A 20,792-nucleotide genomic window follows, 5' to 3' on the forward strand; every position below is an offset into this window, starting at 1 on the left:
TGCCGTAATGACAAAAGTGCTAGGCTTGGAGTCAAGACCACCTGGATTCAAATTCATCTTCTGATACATATTAACTCTGTAATCCCAATATGGACAAGTTACTTGACCTCTCAATGGCCCTAGGTAACTGTAAGACCATAAAGTTACAGAAAAGTAGATGATTAAAATCAGTGAAGAGTGTTTTCACACTGGAAGTTCATGTAGATGAAGTCAAAGGTCCATTTACCTCTCCTTTCACCCATTCTCCCCACCCCTAAAAATAAAAATCAACTAAATTATCTGAATAGTTTAGATCAGCTCTTTTTAAACTTTTTTACTCGACCCTTTTTGCTCACGAAATTGTTACTTGTTCCCAGGTAAATAGATATATAAAACAAGTATACAAATTAAACATTTACTAGTAATAAATCATAATTTTATGATGCCCACAATCAGTTACAGTGACCCACAGTTTAAGAAGCTAGGATTTAGATCTTTGGGTATTATTTCACATTTTATGCAAGAAACTTTTCATTATAATATAAGAAACATTTTGTTTTCCCTGTGTCAGGGCTTCCTTAGGCTTTTATCTGTAAGTACAGAGGCAGAATGCTGAACCTTGAGATATGAAGCATGACATCTCTGATGAAATGATCACTGCTCTCAAGACTAGCTTCAGGTTGACAATGCAGGGATCTGCCTTGACTAAGAAATTGGCAGGAGCCAGGGGATCAGCAGAGCTACAGGTCTTTTATTTTCTGTGTTTAGCCCAGTTTTTATTCTAGTGGAGTAGTACCACTAGTGAGCATGGATTGGGGATTTCCAGCAGGGCCCTGCCTGCCCAGGCCAAGAGCAGTCCCAAGGAGAGAGCAGCTGTACCTTCAAACACAAAAGGCCAGTGCTCAATGGAGCAACAGTCCTCGGGATATTAGCCAGCTCATGAGATGTATCCAAGGGAGAGACTCTGGGCCCAGGGGATGGGGCAAGACATTTTATTTATAGTGTCATGGTTTATAAAGTAGAACCGGCTTATGGATCTCTGGGCACAGTTTCAAAATCAGCCATTTCTTTTAAGTTACTTCCAGCTAGTCTTGTTAGTGTGATGCTGCTGGACAGGAATGACCTGGTCCCACGTGGGGCAATGACCAAGGAAGACAGCACTGAGACTTGCTGTCTAATATTAGATTTTGCAACCCAGAGATTCATTAATTCATTAACTCAAATACTAGCCTGGCTTGTCAGGGGACCTTCTTAAATGCAAAGAGCTTGTCAGGATCATCCTTGGTCTACCTTGTTCTCAGAGAGCGGGCAAAGCGCATTAGTTCGCCAGCTCGATACCCCTTTCTTTGGATAAGGTTGGCTTTCCATCCCAGCAGCTCTTGCTTCTCACAGCATGGAAAGGCTTTTATATGTCTTGTTCCCTGCAGGAAAAACAGCAACAGATATCCTCTCCCCGTAGCAGAAGCTGCTAATCTGCCACCTGCTGTCAAGTGCTGTCCAGGGCTTCCGTGTGTTAGGGGTTCCATCACCAAGGTTCCCTTGGCCGGGGTTGCAGTAGGGGCCATAAGGCCAAGATTGCTTACTCTTTCTGGGAAAAGAAAGTTGTTACCGGATTCAGGTAGAAAGGAGCTAATCCTTCTCAGTTTGGAAAGTTTCAAGGTCTTATTTTGTTTTTAGAAATAAGAGGTGAGGGAGCTTGAGACATGGGGGAAAAAAAAGTAGGAAACGCTGAGCCCCTGATTTGAGTAGGAAATATTTTGATGGATTAGGAAAGCTGAAACGAGGGAAGTCCCTGAGGATTGTGGGCAATAAGGAAAAAGCTATTTGGTTCTTTGCCGGAATAAATTGGAATAATAGTTCCCTAAATGTTATTTTTTTTCTATGAAAGAAAACGTGGGTGGTGTCAGAGAGATGAGGATTGAGAGGACAGTCAGATTCTTGGCTCTTTCTCTGAAGACCTTGGTTTAGAGCTCCCTGAATGAGAGCTACCCTTGAAGACTTCCTATGTACACGTACACACACACACACACACACTCATTCCCCGGTGTTTTACAGATCTATCCCATGAGAATGCTGAACTCATCCCTACACAGGATTTTTTCTGTTGCCAGATCATTCTTCCTTGGTAGATACCCTTTGGCACACATTGGCAAGGACAGTATTGTGCTCCGTTGGAATTGTTTGCCGTTAATCTGAAAATGGTTCCTTCTCTTCAACGACACTCCAGTCTACTCCTTCCTGACAGTGGGAGTTCCACAGGTGTTACATATTGCATATGTTTTTAGACTTTCTTAATGTATTGATTTGTTGTGCTGACTCCTCCTTCCTTTAAAAAAAAATGTTATTTGTTATGTGGGATGACCCAAAGGGAGGGGAAGAGAAAGGGAAAGAATACATTAGTATTAAGATGATATAACATAAAAAAAAGAATAACAATAAAGAATAAAAGCTAACAAAAATTAATTCCCTTTTTTTTTCATCCTAATGTTTTAGGATGAGAAGAAAAGAGGTGTCATGTCTTTCAAGAAGCTCTGATCTAGTTACCATACACGGCATGTATTTTCACAATCTCTTTTTTTTTTTGGAGCCTGAGATTTATTGTGATCCTTTAGCTGGACATCACTAGCAGTTTTGTCTACTTTATTTGGTTATTGATAAATAAATTATTAAGGACTTTAAAATTTTTTAAAGTGTAGGTTATACATAATCTCTCTTGGAGACTTTTTCTTTGGAGAATTAAACCAACTCATTTTTGTTGCCTCCCACACTCTTCTTCAAGTCCTGTACCTTTTGCTACAGGCTCCTATCTTTGTTTAGTCCATCTAGTTAAGCCCTTTAATTTTTTTTTTTTTTCATTTAGTCTTCCACCTGTTCTCTCTACCTCACAGTAGAAATCACCAAATTCTTTGTCTTATTTACTTTGTTAATTTGACTTCTTACTTTCTTCTTATAGTCCACCTTCCTTTCCAATCCTACTTGGCCCAATGAAAGGAGAGGCTTGACCACAGTCTCTAAGTCTGCTTCATACCAAGGGCCGCATGGGCACCGAGCCACAGTGCAACCCCGTTAGAGCACAATAAGATAGCTATTTATTCAGAATGTATTTCTGTTCTGGCCAAAACCACCTTGTCCTTATTAAATGTAGCATATAGTCAAGATTGTATTACATGGACCAAGGTCAGCTTCGGTCTCTGTTACTTTAGTGTGATACTTTCTGGGGGGAGGGATTATTTCTGCCTAACTTTTTTTTTTCCACACATTTTTTGGGATGGCATATGTTTTCATGTTTGGGTCTGGTAGCCTTCGTTGCTTTGTGAGGGGCTGTTTGGTGACAGACACACCCAGGTCTCATTTCCTCTCATCATACACATGTATGTACATGTACACACATATCCCTCGTAGATATATGTGTATACAACAGCATATTAATCCACTGTTGATATACTTATAGTCATATATATTCAGTGATCCCCATACCTCTGTACTTCACTGGGGGATGAGACTGTGGAAATAATTGATATGCTCTTCCTATGGATACATCCTCCCTCCCCTGATAAACAGACATAGGATAAATACATTTTCTTATTTATCCTCTGTTCATTTATACACACATCCCTTGATAATCACAGATCCACACATTCCTTCCCCCACTGTAAAAACCACACCCACCAGATATTCAGCATACATCCACTCCAAAGCCATATGCATATTTGAGAAAGACATTCCGGTAGTAGATAATAAATACCCTGTGTGGAGATGGAGGCTAAGGGCTGATCTTCAACATTCACAGCCTGCTCCTTCCTTGTTAGCTTTCTGAGAAGAAGAGGGCCTTGTGGCCACAGTGTGCCAGGCATGGCAGTGCCCCCCTTTGCCAAAGGCTGTCGGGGGAGCCCTGCGGCTGCAGAAGTGGCTGGTACAGCTGTCTGGCATGAGCAGGTGCCGGCTGTGGCTTCTTCATGGCAGCCTTTCCCCCCAACACTGCTGCTGGAGGTGTGAGCCCACAGTGGCGGCCAGCACATGCCCCCTGAGAGCTAATGGGGAAACAGCTGCCACCAACACCTGAGGCTTTGCTGGGTTGCTTGGTCTGCTACTAGGAGTCTGGGCCACCCGCCACACATATTTTCCCCATGGCAGGCAGGGGGAGGTTAGGGAAGGGAGGGAGGGAGAGCCCCTCTCTCTGGGCTGCCAGTCATTATAAATACAGAGATCCATCAGCATCCAGACCCTTCCATTTTCCCCTCCTAGACATGAGTAGACATCATGGACACGGAATAATCCAGAGTCCTTGACCCCACGTATCCAGACCTCATGTGGCTAAATAGAAGTGGGCTTAGCTGCTTTGCATATATGCCCATGTCGCGTATGGGAAATAGCACTGTTATATGTTTGTGTGTATAGGCAGATACTGCACACTTAAGAGTAACTTGCCGTGATGGGGGCACTTAATTTTCTTAAGCTTCTCTGGCCCATTATAGCTGGAGTTAACTCCAACTTTGTTCCTGGTCCCTAAAAGAGCCGGTATTTCTCATTGCCCTCCTCTCAGTCATCATTAAACATTTATTGAGCCCTAAGTGCCTGGGTTCTGTGCTAGGGATGCAAAGACAGAAAATGAAACATCCCTGCCCCCAGTTTACATTTTATGGAAAAAGACAATAGGGATATATGGGATCTATGGAAAAATAAATGCTAGGTTGCTTTCTGCAGGAGGTGCTGGTTGCTAGAATGAGTGGGAGATGGCCTCATTTAGGAGATGGCATTGAAGGAAAGCTCTGAAAGGAACTAAGAGATGGAGGTAGAAGGGGAGTATCTTCTAGATATAAGGCACAGCCTGAGCAAAGGCAAGAAGATGACATATAGGATGTCATGTGTGAAAAATAACCATTTGGGGCAGCAAGGTGATACAGTGGATAGAGCACCAGTCCTGAAGTCAGGAGGACCTGAGTTCAAATCTGGTCTCAGACGCTTAACACTTCCTAGCTCTGTGACCCTGGACAAGTCATTTAACCCCAATTGCCTCAGCAAAAAAAAAAAAAAAAAAAAAAAAAAAAAGAAAAAGAAAAAGAAAAGAAAAGAAAAGAAAGAAAAAGAAAAATAGCTACTTGGTTGGAATATAATATATTAAGGGAGTAATTGTCTGTAATAAGCCCTGAAAAGTAGATCATTGAATCCAGGCCATATACATAAGGAAACTGAATCTTAGAGAAAGAAGGAAAATAAAGAGTATCAGAGCTGGGATTCAAGTTCAAATTCATTGAAACCAGATCCAGTGCCAGTCTTTGTAGGCCTCAGCCAGGTGTGTAGCCTGTGGGGTGGTCCTGGGCTAGTGTGAAATAGGGAAAGCTAGAACATTACAAAGAGCTCAAGTCCAACCTTTCTCTATTTCAGAGACCAGGAAACTGAGCCTGGAGAAATTTGTCCAAGGACATAGAGGTGCTACATAATTGGCAGAACCAAGGTTTGCACCCAGGTCCTTTGCCTGACTTCAGATTCAGCTCTGCTCCCCAGGAGACTTTCTGCCTTTTCATCTTCCAAGAATAGGGTATGCCAGTGGGTATGGTGAGGCTGTATGGGCACCTTGAGATAGTGTATCTATCTGTTCACTCCATGTTTCCTAGGTCTTAGTCAGTCCTGTCTTTTCAACAACAAAAAAATAGAACTTTGTATCTACAATGCATATAAACAATGTATATAATCTTTAATTCATTCAGGGGACTTTCAGCATCAGCAGAATGTCTGGATCAATATGCAGGTGTGCAAGTGTTAATGTATATATCTATAGTATAGAATTCTGGAGCCAGAAAAGGCCTGGGAAAGATTTTAGCTTAAACCCCTCATTTCAGAGGAATCTGAACCCCGGAGACTTGGGGCAATTGGCTTAAGGTCACACAGCAGTCTCAAAGGGGCAGTCTCAAAACTAGAATCCAGTTTTGATTAATCCTAATTCAGTTTCTTCCCATTATTTTTGTGTGTGTGTGTGTGTGTGTGTGTGTGTGTGTGTGTGTCTGTGATCGTGCTTGCTGTGATGTGTCAGGTTCCCTCCAGCCTATTCAGCAGCTGAGCAGTTTCCTTCTTGGGTTCTTTGTGAACCTGCCTTGCTATTAATCTACCTGTTAGTAAAAGAGATTACAATTGCCGTAATTACAGGGCGCTGAGTCTCTGCCGTCAGGAGTAGGGCTGAGTGAGGTTGAGGAGGGGGGGAGCCTGGCCCCACGGGAAGCTGCTATTAAAAGCCTTGTGTTTTGATGTGGCACAGGGACAACAGCCCCTCCTGGGAGCTGAGCCGAGTGGAGCCAGGACAGGGAATGGGGGCAGAGACATGGGACTCTTTCCTGATTGAAGGGTTTGTTTTCAAAACTGGGGAGACTGGGCCAAGGGCTTCTGGGATGTCAGGACATGTCTTCTGGAGGATCAGGACAAGATGTCAGCTAGTGGGAGAATTGGGAAGCCCAGGGCAAGAGTGGTCCAGAACCCTATGAGTCCATACTTGCAAAAAGGCTTAGTGCCCAGTGCCCATGCCCATGAGGTTCATTTTGTTTTATGCTTATATATGGCTAATGCTCATTCAGGAGCTGCCAGTTCCCCTTAAGGGGGTTCTGTGCCTATGCTAAATAAGAATGGGAAGAATGACTTTCTAGATATGGATAATGGTGGAGAAGAAAGTATCAGGGGGCAGTGGAAAGAGGGGCACAAGAAGACCGACAGGTTCTTTGGTCTTCCCCACTCTGTGTATGCCCAATAAAGTAGGTTTTCTGAATGCTTCTGGTAGAGATAGTCACTGAGGTAAGCGGACTGAATGATGGGAGTCATTTGTATTCCTGTGTGACTGGGTTCTCTCTTCCCAGAAAAATTCTCTCTTATAGCCTTTGGCAGTTGCAGCTAAACACAGGGATTGACCCTAGAAGACAGAGTTAGTCTGATCTTTGAGCTCCTTGGGCCCCTTACTGCTTTCCCTCTCTCTCAGCTGTTTCTTTCCTGCCCCTAGCAAATCTTTCTTTCCCACTCAATAGTGCTCAGGATTACAGGGCTCTCTGATATGGGGGGGGGAGTTGAAGGAAGGGAAGATTTGGAGGACCCACTGTGGTAGGGAGAGAAAGAAAGAGGGGTCTGTGAGTATCACTGTCATTCCCCAGACCCCCCAGGAGACAACCCTATAGATCTCTATAGGGAAATTCCCATCTTACACATTCATGTCCACCCCAAGACTACTGGACATCTTTTCTCAGTTATGTTTTTGCTCATCTTAATGCTACAGCAGAGGCAGGTCAGAGAACACAGAAGAAAAATTCCTGGAGAGCTGGCTTCTGCTCAGTTGTCCTGACTGGATTCAAAGTCTCTATCATTCAATTTCAACAAGTATTTATCCACTATATGCTAGGTGGAAGGTCCACATGGAACCTGTGTTGGTCCCCTCCAGCCCCAGCCCAACTCCAGGGGTTTGTTTCTGGCTTTGATACAATCCAGTTGCCCTTAGAGGGAAGAGCATAAGTATAGAGGGTACCTTGGGATGTGGTAAAGAGAGGAAGGGACTTCTATGTGTCTGTATTACAGGATATTTGTATTTGGTTGGGAGTGTGATGTTAAATATACTTAGAATTATAAATTTAGAGCTAAAAGGTACCTCAGAGACCACACAGCCCAATTCTCATTTTGACAGATAAGGAAACTGAGGCCTCAGGGAGTTAAATGCTTCATTCAGGGTCCAGAGATGGGATTTGAACCCAGTATCTCTTTGCCCCAGAATCAGCATGTTTTCCACTATACCATTTATTGTGGGATGCTTGTGAGAGTTTGAGAATATGTATTTTAATCCATGTGTGGTTTCTACCTTCTCTCCCAGGCCTTAGGTGCCTATAATTTGTGTTTACTCCAGACAAAGCCTAAGGTTTTCAGCTACTATGAATTCAGGATTTCACACAGAAACCCTAAAGTGCAATTGCTTTCTTTCCTTTTTTTTTTGCCTTGACAGCTCCAACCTTATAATTTTACCTTCTCTCTTCTCTTCTCTTCTCTTCTCTTCTCTTCTCTTCTCTTCTCTTCTCTTCTCTTCTCTTCTCTTCTCTTCTCTCTCTCTCTCTCTTCTCTTCTCTTCTCCTCTTCTCTCTCTCTCTCTCTCTCTCTTCTCTCTCTCTCTCTCTCTCTCTCTCTCTCTCTCTCTCTCTCTCTCTCTTTCCTTTCTCGCTGTCCTTTCTTCCCTCCCCCCCCTTTTTTTTCTTCCTGGGATTTGTGCTGCTCATCACTGAGAGTCCTGTTCAGGAAGGATTGCTTTTGACAAGATGGGAGGAGAGATACCTGTCAAAATTGGGAGTTGATTTTTTTGTTTTGTAAATTTTCTGCAAATGGGTTGTAGGACTTGTGTTTTCATGTAAGGCTTTGTGACACTTGGAGCATGTTTTGCGTGTTTACTGGCATGTGTGTATGTGTATGTGTGTGTGTGTGTTTGAGCTCATGTGAGACAGACAAAAAGAAACTGGTGAACACGGGCATGTAGTGTTCATGATGGTTTCTATGTGAATTCCCGAGGTTTCCTTCTCCTTTCTCATCTGTTCCTCCTGGGACCCACTGGCTTAACTTGCCCACACAAATAGAGATTTTTATCTTCTTAACCCAAAACAGGAGGGGGCTAAGAAGCAGACCAGGGCTAGCTCTTAAAGGGCCAGTAAGAGGGCAATTAAATTAGAATGGCGGCTCAGAGGTCTAGCAGCTGTCCCTGATCTTTTTGGAGGGCCAGCATCTTTAGCCTGCTAATTGGGGGATGGATGACCTTGGCAAGGGCTTCTGGGAGGAGACAGGGACTGTCATCCAGACTTAAACCCAGTAGAATTGTCCATCTAGGGGTGGCCTGTAGTCCCTTCAGGACATCAAAAAGTGCATTTGGAAAGAACATGTTCTCTTTTCTGAGATTAGATTCCAAAATTTAAGGATATACATAAACAACCCTGAAGAGTTCTCTTCATTACTCCATTATGGATGGTTCTGTCGTCCATTAATTTATCCCAGCTTTTCTTGGAGCTGTTTCTATTTTCAGCCTCCTCTACCTGTCAGGAAAGTGAGTTCTAAGGGGCTATCATGTTAAGCAGGAATGCTTTTTTATTTGTCTCAAATGGTCTGTTTCTTCAGCTAATTTAGTTCTAGTGTTCACTGGACTTTAGAAGTGTGGGTGTGCCTCCCTATGTCTGTCACTTACATTTACATAGACTTCAATCATGTTCTTTTTCATCCCCCCTCCTTCTCATCCTTGCTTGAGTCTGTCTTCAGGTGCTGTTTTACCCATCGAGAAGAAAGTCTCTTCACCAGCTCCACTGCTCATCACCTAACTACACATAAGCTTCCAGGATTGGAGGAAGCCCAGAGGAAGAGCAGCTTGTAGGCCACTTGAGTAAAGAACATGGTGGCAAATTCATTGTCATTAGTAATGGGGTCTTCAGGGAACTCGTGGCTCAGTGGGCACAGCCCTCACACTTCTGCCCTCATCTTAATCAGACTGAAGCAAAGAGAAAGGTTCAGGGCAGGAGGAGTGGGAGAAAGGCAGGAAGCAGCAGCAGGAGTGTGAGGCAGGAGAAGCTCTTGGGTCTGGACCCAGTCTCATGAGGTGGGGCTAGGGCGGCACTGCCAGGTGTTTGGGGCTCTGCCCAACTCCTCACACCAGCCTTGCCAGAGGCCAGAGGACTGCAAGTGAGTCAGCCAGACTGCCTGCTGCCAGGTGTCCCAGAAGAAGGAGCACTCAGGCCAAGCTGGGTGCTCAGGTAGGTCCAGAAGCAATGCCAGACCTGGGGGAGGAAGCAGAGTCCATCTCTTTGTGCACAGGAGCCAGCCGGATGTGATTCTTGCTTTGGCTCCTGGGGAAGCAGAGAGAGGGGTGCAGGTGCCCACTGCTCAGGTGCAGCTGCCTGGCCCAGCAAACAGCAGATACCTTTGTACCAGAATTGAGGAAGGTCCCAGTAAGTGCTTTCCATTGGATGGGAGAGGGGTCGGTGGCTCTTGTATACATATCCAACTTTCCTTTACCTACCTCACAGAATTGTCAGGTCCACTTTGCAAGCCTGAAAGTTCTCTATAATGTGAGCTATAAATGGAGTTCCTCTGCTTTATTGAGGGCTGAAACTTCAGCGTGACTCGGGTTTCCTTTTCCAGTTCCTGGACTAGCTAGGATAGTGCATTGAGGTACTGGGGATCTGGGAAGTCAGCCACAGGCAAATTTATTATTTTCAGACCACCGGCCAAGGTCTGCAGAGAGAACAAGACATTCAGGGGTAATGGGGAAAAGGGTACAGACCCTCGGCCTCTGTTTTTAGGAAGTCCATACAACTTTAAAGCTGTGGAGGATGCAGGCAGAGATGTAGGTCCATACATCCCCTTCCCTCCCTTCTCCTCCCCTCCCTTTCCCTCAGTCAGGGCCTCTTCCCCACGTGGCTCATTACAGCTCCAGTTGTTCAGGTCCTGACCCCAAGATCCTTCCCTCTTGACCTCTGACCAGCAGATACTAATCTGTGTCAACAGGCCCCATGGGTTAGAGAAACACAAACCCAGCTCTGCCTTGGCAGGTGTGAATGCTAGGTGGGGGAAGGGGATCAGGAGGAGGGGATCAAACACTTGCAAGGGGAAGAGTTGACTTGCCTGCCCAGCCTGCGGGGCTTGTGGGAATAATCGGGCAAAACAGGCTTTCCAGATGAGTCCTTGGAAAGGAGAGTAACCCAGATAGCTTCTCAGCCGGGTAGATAGGTAATTCATTGACAATTTCCCTTCCTAGTATGGCATAAGCTCTCCCTGGTTCTTTGAAATTCTATTGTTTTGTTTTTTTGGTCTCACTTTTAAGTTTTCTCTCAATTTCTGCAAGTGTCTTTTATTACGTTCTTCCTCCTTACTTTTTTTTTTTTTTTTTTTTGTCTTCTACCTCTGTGGAAACTTGGGGCCCAGATATCCTTTCTGATTGCTACTAGGATTGAAGGAAGAGGGTTGGTGAGGCTTCCTTTTGCCTTTCCTATATTAGAAATAAGTGAGACAAGAAACTTGACAGGTCAACATGAATTTCTTACTTGGCGGTCCTTTTGAGGTCACACCAAGAAAGTACCAGCTCCTTTTCCTTACACAGAGCCTTGTAACCAGATGGTGGCCAAGGTCCCTTTTAGATCTAGAGTTAGGGGCAATTCTCCAAGCTCCTCAGTGGTCTCCTGAAGGATAAGTGGATATCAGCTGAGCAGGCTCAGGGCCACTGACCACTGACTGGAGCAGGGAACCTCTGGGACCATTAGAGAAAGTGCTCACTGTCTTTTCAGATGGCCTGGTATGCTGAAATCTTAGAGAAATAAGCAGTGTAATTTTAGTTGCTAACAAAGTAGGTTTCCCCTGCTAGTTCTTCTGGTAAGGGGTATCTATTGGCAACTGAAGGTTACTTCTCTCTCGGAGAGAGACCTTAGCAGGCTGAACCACATTAAGCTGGGGTTGGGATTGGGTTATTAGACTTCTGGGCCTGGTGAAGAAGTCCAGATGGTGTCTAGACCAACTCTCTCTGCCTTCAGGCAGGGCAGTCCTTGGCCATCCAAAGAAAGTGATGGATTTATTTACCCTTCTTTTGGGAGCCGAATTATATGTATGTTGAGTTCAGAGTTGGAGCTAGGGGAAAGCTCTTCTTTCCCTTTCCCCCTTTGCTATCTTGCCGCCTTGTTCCTTCCCCAAACATAACTTGCCCAGTAACTAGTATTCCTTGCCCATCCCTCGGGAAGAGCAGAGGCCCCCTCCAGATCTGGATACTTGTTTCTCTACACTTCAGAGCTGGGGCCCTGTTCTTTTCTCATTCTACACCAGTTCCCCCCAGCAGGAGAACAAACTGTGAACAAATTCAAATTAGCCATAGCAGAGGACCTGAGACCTCCAGGAATAAAACTCATGCTGGACACACTCCCTTGAGGCTAGTGAGGACAGTGAGAGAAGAGCTCCTCAGACCTTCCTCCTCCCTTCTCCCAGGGTTCTGTTCCCCCTCTGAGCCTGGATGCCCCGATCCTGGACGATAAACTTGTCAGTCTCATTTTCCCTATATTCCCTGCTCAGAGACTCTTAGCTAGTAGGAGGTCCAGTTCCATCCCCTCTCTCCCAATTCTAAGCCATTTCTTACAAAGTGTCTTTCATTCTCTATTCTTAGGCTTTGGCTCTTGAGATAAGCCTCCCCCTTCCACCCTGCAGCTGAGCTTGCCGTGTCCCCGCTAGCCCCAGGCCCTGCTTTTAGGCCTGCAGTTTGCCTGCTTGCCCATGTTAGAACCCAGCTTGTTCAGGGAGGCATACATCTGCTTGACAGTTTGTATCCATGAGCAAAAGAAGGCAGTACGGGGAGGGTTCTGGACTGAATGAAGCAGGGAAAAAGCAACCACAGGCATGTGTGTGATGGGTGGTTTTCAGGCCTGCTGTTGGCTGTGGTGGAGTTGGCAGGTTCCAGGGAAGGCTATCTAGCTGGGCACCTTGGGATACCTCCCTCCTATTCTGGGTGCTTTGCTTCTCTCCTGACTTTCCCTCTCCTTCCCTCCCCCTCCTGGCTTTGGCTCTCTGGCAGGGCTGGGGAGCAACAAAGTTTCCAAACATTTTTTTTTTCATTTCCCAAACTTTTCCAGATGCCAGGAAGAGGCCAGAGAGGCCCTGGGACTCTGCTGAGAAGGGGGAAGGGAAATCCTTTCTAAGGCTTCTCTTTTTCCTTTTACAGGGAAGGAGATACAACTGGGCACATAGGGAGAACCAGGTGGTCAGGGATTACCCTGGCTCCTCCGATAGAGATCAGTCCAGAGGTGACAAGGGCCAGTTGGGACAGCCTGCTCAGTGCTCTGTCTCCCTGGTTGGGGGTAAAGTGATGATGTCTCTCTGCTGTCCTATCCCAATCCCTATCACTCCCACCCTGGCAAAAGGGAGCTGGGAAAGGATACTTTGAGTTACTTCTGGGCAACTGTGAGCTACTTCAGTGTCACACTTTGCAAACCTTGCATATTACATGGGGAAGAGGCTTCTTTTGTTAAAAAAAAAAAAAAAAAGTTCATTACTACTTCAGCAGAGCAGTTCAGCCTGAAGGAACAGTTTTGGGGAGGGGAGAGCTGATATCTCCTATCCATCCATTTCCACAAAACCTGCCTTTTAGAAGTGAAAGCAGTTTCTAGAGTGAAGGAAAGAAAGTTCATTATTTTGTTAGGGAAATTAGACATGGGAGAATATAGCGGGAGAAAAGACAGACATCCCCTATCACCCCCCCCCCCATCTACTAAGGGGGCACTTTTCCATTTAGTTCCCGCCCCTCTCTCCATATTCTGTCCCCCCATCCCCGGACACACTACACAAACAAAGGGCTCTTTGTGGTCCTGGTCCACTGGCCAGCTGCCAGCCACATTCTTCAAATGTTTCTTACACTAGGATCTCCTGCCGCCCAGCCTGACTCCTTTCATGAGGCTTGGGCCTCTGGCCTGGTAGTCCCTATGTCCCTGTGACATGACATCCACACATTTTTCCTTCCTGTCACCCACCAAGAACATTCAGCCTTCGAGGAACCCCACATGCTCTAGCTGTCCTCAGGGCTTTCTTTTGGGTGATGATGGATTGAGGGGGACCACATAAGGGTCAATGAGACTGACTTGGGGAGCTCATAAAATACCATAACTGGAATGGGTCATTTTCCCATTTCCTTCCCCAAAAGGGTTTTATATCCTTACTGAAAAACATTTTCCAAAAAGGGCAAAAAGTCCAAGACTTGGTTTTCTGGAATGTGCATGATAAGATTTAGAGTTGGGAATGATAATAAAATCAATAAAAATAATAGTAACTTTTACAGTTTTTTTGTTTTCCTCAATAGTATTTTATTTTTCCAAACACATGTAATGATAGTTTTCTATTTTTTAAAAAATATAGCTCTTAAAAGGTTTGCAAAGTATGTTACAGAAATTATCTTATTTTATCCCCATAATAAACCTGGGGGCTTTGCACTATTATAATCTCTCTAGTATAGATGAAGAAACTTTTTCCAAATACATGTAAAAGTAGTTTTTTTTTTTAAATATAGCTCTTTAAAGGTTTGCAAAGCATGTTACAGAAATGCTCTTATTTTATCTCCACAATAGACCTGGGGACTTTGCACTATTATAGTCTCTCTAGTATAGATGAGGAAACTAAGACAGAGCAATTCAATGACTTGCCTGAGATCACACATCTAGGAAGAGACCGGCAGAATTTAAATTCAGGTTTTCCTGACTCCACAGCCATGCTCTTGCTTCTAGGATAATTAGCTGTTCCTGGTTTCTCAAGTTCCCTCATTTTATAGTTGAAGTAACTAAGGCCCAGACAGCTTAAATGATTTGTCAGAGGTCACAGAGCTAGTGAGGGGTCAAACGAGGTCCCCTTCCTCCACTTCCAGTGCCCCTCCCGCGCTGCCTCTAAGCCTGTGTGACAGCGCTGCTTCCCAGAGCATCCCTGCCTGGCTGTAGTCGGTTAGGAAGAGGGCAGGGCCGGTGGGGGTTCCTGGCCCCCTCGAAGGTAGATTGCCTCGTGGGTGTTCACTGAAGTGCTTTGGGAAACAGAATCCCAGCCCCAGCCTTCCTCTGGAGTCGATGGTAGTAATGAGCAGGGGGCCAATTTCCCTGGGCTTGGAGGGGAGTCTGTGGGGGCTCATAAAGTGCTTCCAAAGAAGGGACAGAAGCCAATCGAGGATGTGGAGCTCTTTGGTTGTTGGGGCAAGAAGGAAGGGAGAGGCGGAGATGGGGTGGGAAAACTTCTTTCCAAAAGGAATACTGAAAAGTCAGCAAATGCACCGCACCCCACCCCCCACGCACACCCCTTCACCTACAGTCGCAGTCACAGTCCCAATCCAACCGAGTTACAGTCTCAGAAGTCACACAAACACACGGTCCTAATGAAAACCTGGATGACTGCTCTGCCTTTTTTCCCCCTCGTTAAAAAAATGTTCATAATTTGGAAAGAAAAAGCGCATTTTACAAGCTGGCGGCTCTAGGGAACTTTCCGTCGGTTCTCTCTGGCCCCGTGATGGGTGGGGCCCGCTCTCCCCCTTCCCCTCCCTCCTCGCCTTCCAGCCCTAGGCACCCGCTGAAGGAGATTCCCCACCCCAGGGAAGGCGGGGGAGCAAGCGGAGCCCGAGGGCCGGCTCTGGCTTAGCCTCCGTCCGGCATCCCCACATGACTGGTGACTCCATTCCTGCCCCTAAGGTGAAACGCAGACCCCGAGACTAGACACATCTGTCTCCCCCTTCCGGAGCCCTCGATCTGTCTTCGTGCTTGGAAGTAGGGTCCCTGGAGTCCGCGTGTCCAGGGGCCTCTAACAGGGAGGGAGCGAAGGAGGTGCTGAGCTCACCGCCTCGGCATCTCCCCGCCTGCCCCCGCCCCGCCCCCCCTCGGTGTGAGGCCGGCCGTCACTCCGCCAGCCGCCTCTTTCCCCTAATAGCTTTTTAAGTCCAACCACATGTGTCTGCTGAGAGCGGAGCCGCCCCTCACTGGGCCTCCCGCCCTCCACCCAGACCACCCTCCCGCACCCTTGTAGCATCTGCCCCCTATCGGGAAACCCTGGGCTGGGGAGAGGGAGTATTTACCCCTTGGAGAGCTCATCTGCTCTTTCTCTGTCCCGAAGGAGCCCCAAGCAGGGAAACTTTCGTTGAGGCTGAGGAGCCCATGTGGGTCCCGACTCCTTGTGAGGTTGAAGGGTGGAACTCGGAGTAGGTAGGCTCTTGGCATTTTGTGAGGGTGAGTAAGGAGGAGCAGCCCTCACAGATCACTCTCCTTGTCCTCAAGGGGTTGGGAAGAGACTCTGGAGTTTGGGATCTGATCTAGCTCTCTGTGGTTCTAGAGCTCTTTGGAACCAGAAGAGCAGCCCTGTCTGGCGCCTGGAAGGTACATTGGGTTCCACTCTATTGAAAGTGGTGTTGCCGAGCCTCTTCCTCCCCTGCCCTATGCTTTTCCCTGTCCCCCACTCATCCTTGAGGCTAGCTGTTTCACCATGGAAGGTTTGTGGTAGTGTCCTTCCTGCATCCTGGCTCATACAGGCCGGCCCTGTGATCGAAATGGTTCAGTGCAGGCGTGTGTTGCCTTGTTTGTATATAGAAGCCAACTGGGGAGGCTTAGGGAATGCAGTTTTGCAGGAGGGTAGTGAAGGATGAAAACCCAGGGGTGGGAGGCCCTGGGGTCCTAATGAAAAAATTGTTTCCAGCCAGGGGGCCTACTCTTCCACTGAAATTGCAACCATCCCTAGCTTTCCTTGCTGCCACAGTCTCCTGCCTTCAGGGAAGGGTTGTGAGCAGGATAGGGGAAAGGATTCCTCTGTGTGTGTGTGTGTGTGTGTGTGTGTGTATGTGTGGGGAGTGTCGATGGTGAAGATCAAAAATGATTCAGAGCTAGGAAATTGTAGTAGCTCCTGAAACACACCTGATCCTGTCCCTTGAAACAGTCGGGGAGGTACCAGTGACTGACTAGACTTCCTTTAGGACTGACTAACTGCTAATTATGGATTTTTCACCAATGCCTGAGTGCCTCATTTGAAATCTGTTTTGCTCCAAGACGTGGAATAGGGGTTAGATTTCTCCGAAGCTTTCTGAAGCAGATTTTATTCCTCCATTCAGAGAAACTCTCTAAAAGTGATAAAGCTATCACCCCTCACCCTCACCCCAAGAACTTCAGAACCAAGGAGCTGAGTTAATACTTTGCTCCAACTATTCTAAAGCCCCTCTCCCCTCTCCAGGACAGTTGGTCCAAGCTTTTACTGTTTAATACTCATATACCTCTAGGTCTCTTTCCTTCAGGTACTCGAGGAGTAGCTAGGATGTTAGTCCAGGCCTGGAGTCAAGAAGACCTGAGTTCAAATCCAGCCTCAGTCATTTACTAGTTATTTTATCCTGGGCAAATCACTTAACCCTGTTTGTCTCAGTTTCCTCATCTGTAAAATGAGCTGGAGAAGGAAATGGCAAAACCATTCCAGGATCTGTGCCCAGAAAACCTCAAATGGGGTCATAAAGAGTTGGATGTAATAATTTCCAATACATCTTTCCCAGAAAGTTTATCTGCAAGCATATTGATCCAGAAGGTACCTGAGAATCTAGAGAGATTATGTTGACATAGGGGAAAAAGCAATAGACTTTTTCCAGTCAAGAGTTCATGTGTTGGACACTATCATTTTAATCCTTGACAATGGACAAATTACCTAAACTCTCTGAGCCTGTTTTCTTATCTATAAAATGGGTACAATAGTATTTGAATTTGCTAATTTAATTGGGTTGTCACAAGAAGGTTGTGTTCTTTTTTTTTTTCCTCGTAAAGCACAATATGAAAGAGGAAAGGTTCCCTATCCCATTAGAGGTTCTCATTGTTGCCTTTAGATTTGCTGTTTTTAATGCCTGAAAATACCTTTTTAACATTCCTTCCCTCTACTCCTCCCAGTTTAGTTGTTGAAATCTTACTCATCTTTTAAAATACAGCTCCAGTGCCCCTTCCTTCAGGAAGTCTGATCCCTTCAGTTAGCTATCCTTCTCTTCTCCTACCCCCACCCTGCCCCACCCTCATAATACCATACCTCTGCTATTCTAATGTACTTATGTACATATCATCTTGAATTCAGTTATTTGTGTGTTTCCTGTCCCTTTACTAGTCGGTAAATTACATGAGGGTCAGTGAGATGCAAAAAAGGAGAGTATTGGATTTCCTCTCAGAATCCTTTCTTGGCTTTGAATCTCAGATCTGTAAATAACTGAGTGAGCTTGGGCCTTCCTCAGTTCTAACACGATTCTCTGCAGAAAAAATGTCCTTAGGGCTCCAGTTTCGGAGGATTTAGAAGGTTCAACTTCCTCTGCAGAGGAAGAAACTGAGTTTCAGAGATAGTAAATGATCTGCTGTCTCCCACCTGTAATTAATAAAACCAATGAGCATCCCGATCTCCCAGTTCCAAATCCAGGGCTCTTGCTACTACACCACACTGCCCTACCACTTTCTCCCACTATTTTTTGTGGAGAAACCTCCTGGGCTGCCCCTCCTGGAGGGAGCCTTAATTGACCACAATCGCTATCTAAAGAGCCTGGAGATTCTGAAAGGAAAGTGACCCCTCCCTCTTCTTCGCAGTAGTGTGATGGTAATTGATGGTCTTGGTGACCGCACTTGCGGCACTGTGGTCAGCATCCCGGGCAGTCCGTTCCTTCCCGCCTGGGAAGGGCCAAGCCAGCCCTTCCGTCTCCCTCCCTACTTTCTCTCTTTCTCGGTCCAGAGGTCCGGCTCCCCTTCACCCACCCCAACCTCGAGCCCAGCCCCTCCCTGGCTCTTCTCCGTAGCGGCTGAGACGGCGGCGCAGAGCGCGGAGCGGAGCGAGTGCGGCAAAGGGGGGTGGGGGGGAAGGCAGGAGGAAGGAAGGAAACAACCCCATTGTCATCCCCCAAATTACTGGCTGGGCTGGCAGGGGAGGAGGCGGGAAAGCCGACATTGTTTACTTAATTAAAAGTAAACAACAATTTGCCGCTGCCAGCCTCCCATTAGTGCGCGCCGAGCCCTGTGAGCTGGGGGACTCGGCTCGCGCTCCTGCCGCGCCCGCCTGCCGGAGCCCGGGTCCCCTCCGGCAGCGCATCGCAGCTAAGCGTGGCACTCCTCGGCGCGGCCCGGCCCCTTAGCTCTTCGCCCGGAGCGAGGCGGCCTTGAGGTGCCGGGCACTGTCTGCACCCTTCTGCGGCCTGCGAGGCGGAACAGATCCTAGCCTCGGGCTCCTGCCCACTGCAGGACGGGCGCGGAGGGGGCGAGGAGTAAGGCCAGAAACCGCCATTGGACTGGACGCCACAGGCGCATTGAAACTGCTGCGGCTTTCACGTGGCGGAGGGAGAGAAAAGGGATATTTTCAGTGTAATCCCGAGGCCGGTCGGGGCGGGGAAGAAGAGAAGGTTTCTATATCCATTTATCTCCGAAAGCTAGTGATTTAGATAGAAGAGAACTCCTCCTTCCACGTTCGGGACCTCTCCACTCTCAGTTTCTGGCTTGCTCGATCCCCTAACTACCTGGAGATTCAATGCCTTTCCCCTTTCCTCCCCTTCCCTCCCCCCTCCCCCCCCCCCCACCTCAATCCTTCCGCTGCTTATAAAAATCCTCCTCCCTTCTCTTCTTGGCTCTGCTCCCGGATCCGGGCTGTCGGAGGCTTCTGGAGGGCCCGTTGGAAAGATGAGCTCCCTGTCGTGTTGCATGGAGAAGAGAGGGCCTACTAGATCTGGGGTGGGAGGACTGAAGGGGGTGGGAGAAGTTAGCCACGGTAGTCCTAGGGGCTCCTAGGAAAGGAGTAAAGAGGACGATAGGGTTGGAGGGCCAGGTGAGAGAGTAGCTCAGGTCTTCCCTGATTCAGCCTGGAAGCAACTGAAATTAAGGAAATCCTGTTTTTGGTTTTTTTTTTTTTTTTTTTTTAATATTGAGGGTGTGGGGGTTACCTTTAGGAATCAGGAAGACTGGAAAAGGGAGGTATTGACAATCTAGTGATCGGGGTTAGCAAATATAGGAAGGGGGGCATGATGCTAAAACCTCAGCATTTCAGAAGATGGGAAGAAACAGAAAGGCCACAGAAGGAAATCAAGAGTAATGTACTTTCCCTTGTCTCCCCCCACCCCCAACTGTCCTTAGGAGCTGAAACAGAGGAGGGCACTAACTGAACTCCTCCTGAAAGGCTGAAAGTGGAGGCTAAAGTTGACTTCACTTGTGTTTCCAATTTTCTCCAGGCCTCTCTTCTGGACTTTTAGTTTCTGAAAGGTCCATATGCAATAGAGTGCCCTCAGCCTGCTCTAGTAGATTTCTACTAGCCAGCGGATCAGAGTGCTTGTGATTCCTTCCCCCATTCTTTTGCTGACTTTTCCCTTCAGTCCCCAGGGCTGCATCCTTCCAGCCTTCCCTTTACAAAGCCAGGGAACAGGGGGCTGTTTAGAGAAAGGGAGCCAAATCCATAAATAGTTGAAGGCCATGATGTCATTACTCCAGGGTTTAAGACCAAAGTATGAGAGTAGAGAAGGGAGGAAAAGGAGACATATCCATACCCTTTACTCCCCAAGATGTGTATATCCTGCTTCCAGTGATGTGAGCTGCCCTCTTCTGTGATAGCAGTCTTATATATCCTGTCCCCAAGGTTTTATCTGAACCAGACTCCCTCCTCCTACCCTCATTCATCCACATACCTCTCTAGGATTTTCTCACACACAAGATATGCTCACATACCCTCTAGAATTCACACCTATCTACATACTCTCCCCAGGAGTTACCCATTCCCCTAAATTTCATACACATCACAATTAGCACATGCATTCACATGCAAACACACATATACACATGTACACACAGATCTGGGAAGTCTATTCCTTGCTTAATTGAATTAAAAGGGCTACAGTTTGGCAGGACATTGTGTATCTGAGCTTCAGCCTCTTTGCAGACAATTTCAGGGGGATTTTCAGGCCCGAATGCAATTCCAGCTGCTGCTGCTCCCTGTGGGGCAGCCCAGCCAGAACCCCTTCTCCTCCCTCTTCCCTATTTGCCAGGCCCCAGTGGCCTCTGGGCAACAGGCCAGGTTAGGCCAGGCCTGAGGTCTGTAGTGGGGGTTAGGGGGCTGGTCTAGGGTCCTATTTTACTGTCTGAGCCAGGCATTTCCTCCCCCACCTCCTGCTGCCATGTGGTGTTGTTCTGCCTCTGGTTGGGTAGGTCCTAGGAGCTAGGCTTCCTGGGGGTTTGTGAGGGCTCTGGAGAAATAAGGTAACCCCATCAAGAGAGTGAGCAGGTGTCAGGATGAATAGTTCAATAGTCTTCTTCCCTTGGACTTCCTTGTTGCCTGTTGGCTTTGCCTGGGGTTAC

General features: G+C 46.9%; 1 protein-coding gene across 6 annotated transcripts in view; it reads left to right on the plus strand.

Annotated features, from left to right (window-relative positions):
• NFIX (nuclear factor I X) overlaps positions 1 to 20,792 on the plus strand; it is a 119,401-nt gene that overhangs the window by 51,766 nt on the left and 46,843 nt on the right. The gene's annotated exons all lie outside the window — the stretch shown is intronic.

Source organism: Antechinus flavipes, chromosome 1, assembly GCF_016432865.1.
Source record: "Antechinus flavipes isolate AdamAnt ecotype Samford, QLD, Australia chromosome 1, AdamAnt_v2, whole genome shotgun sequence".
Classification (NCBI taxonomy): Eukaryota; Metazoa; Chordata; class Mammalia; order Dasyuromorphia; family Dasyuridae; genus Antechinus; species Antechinus flavipes.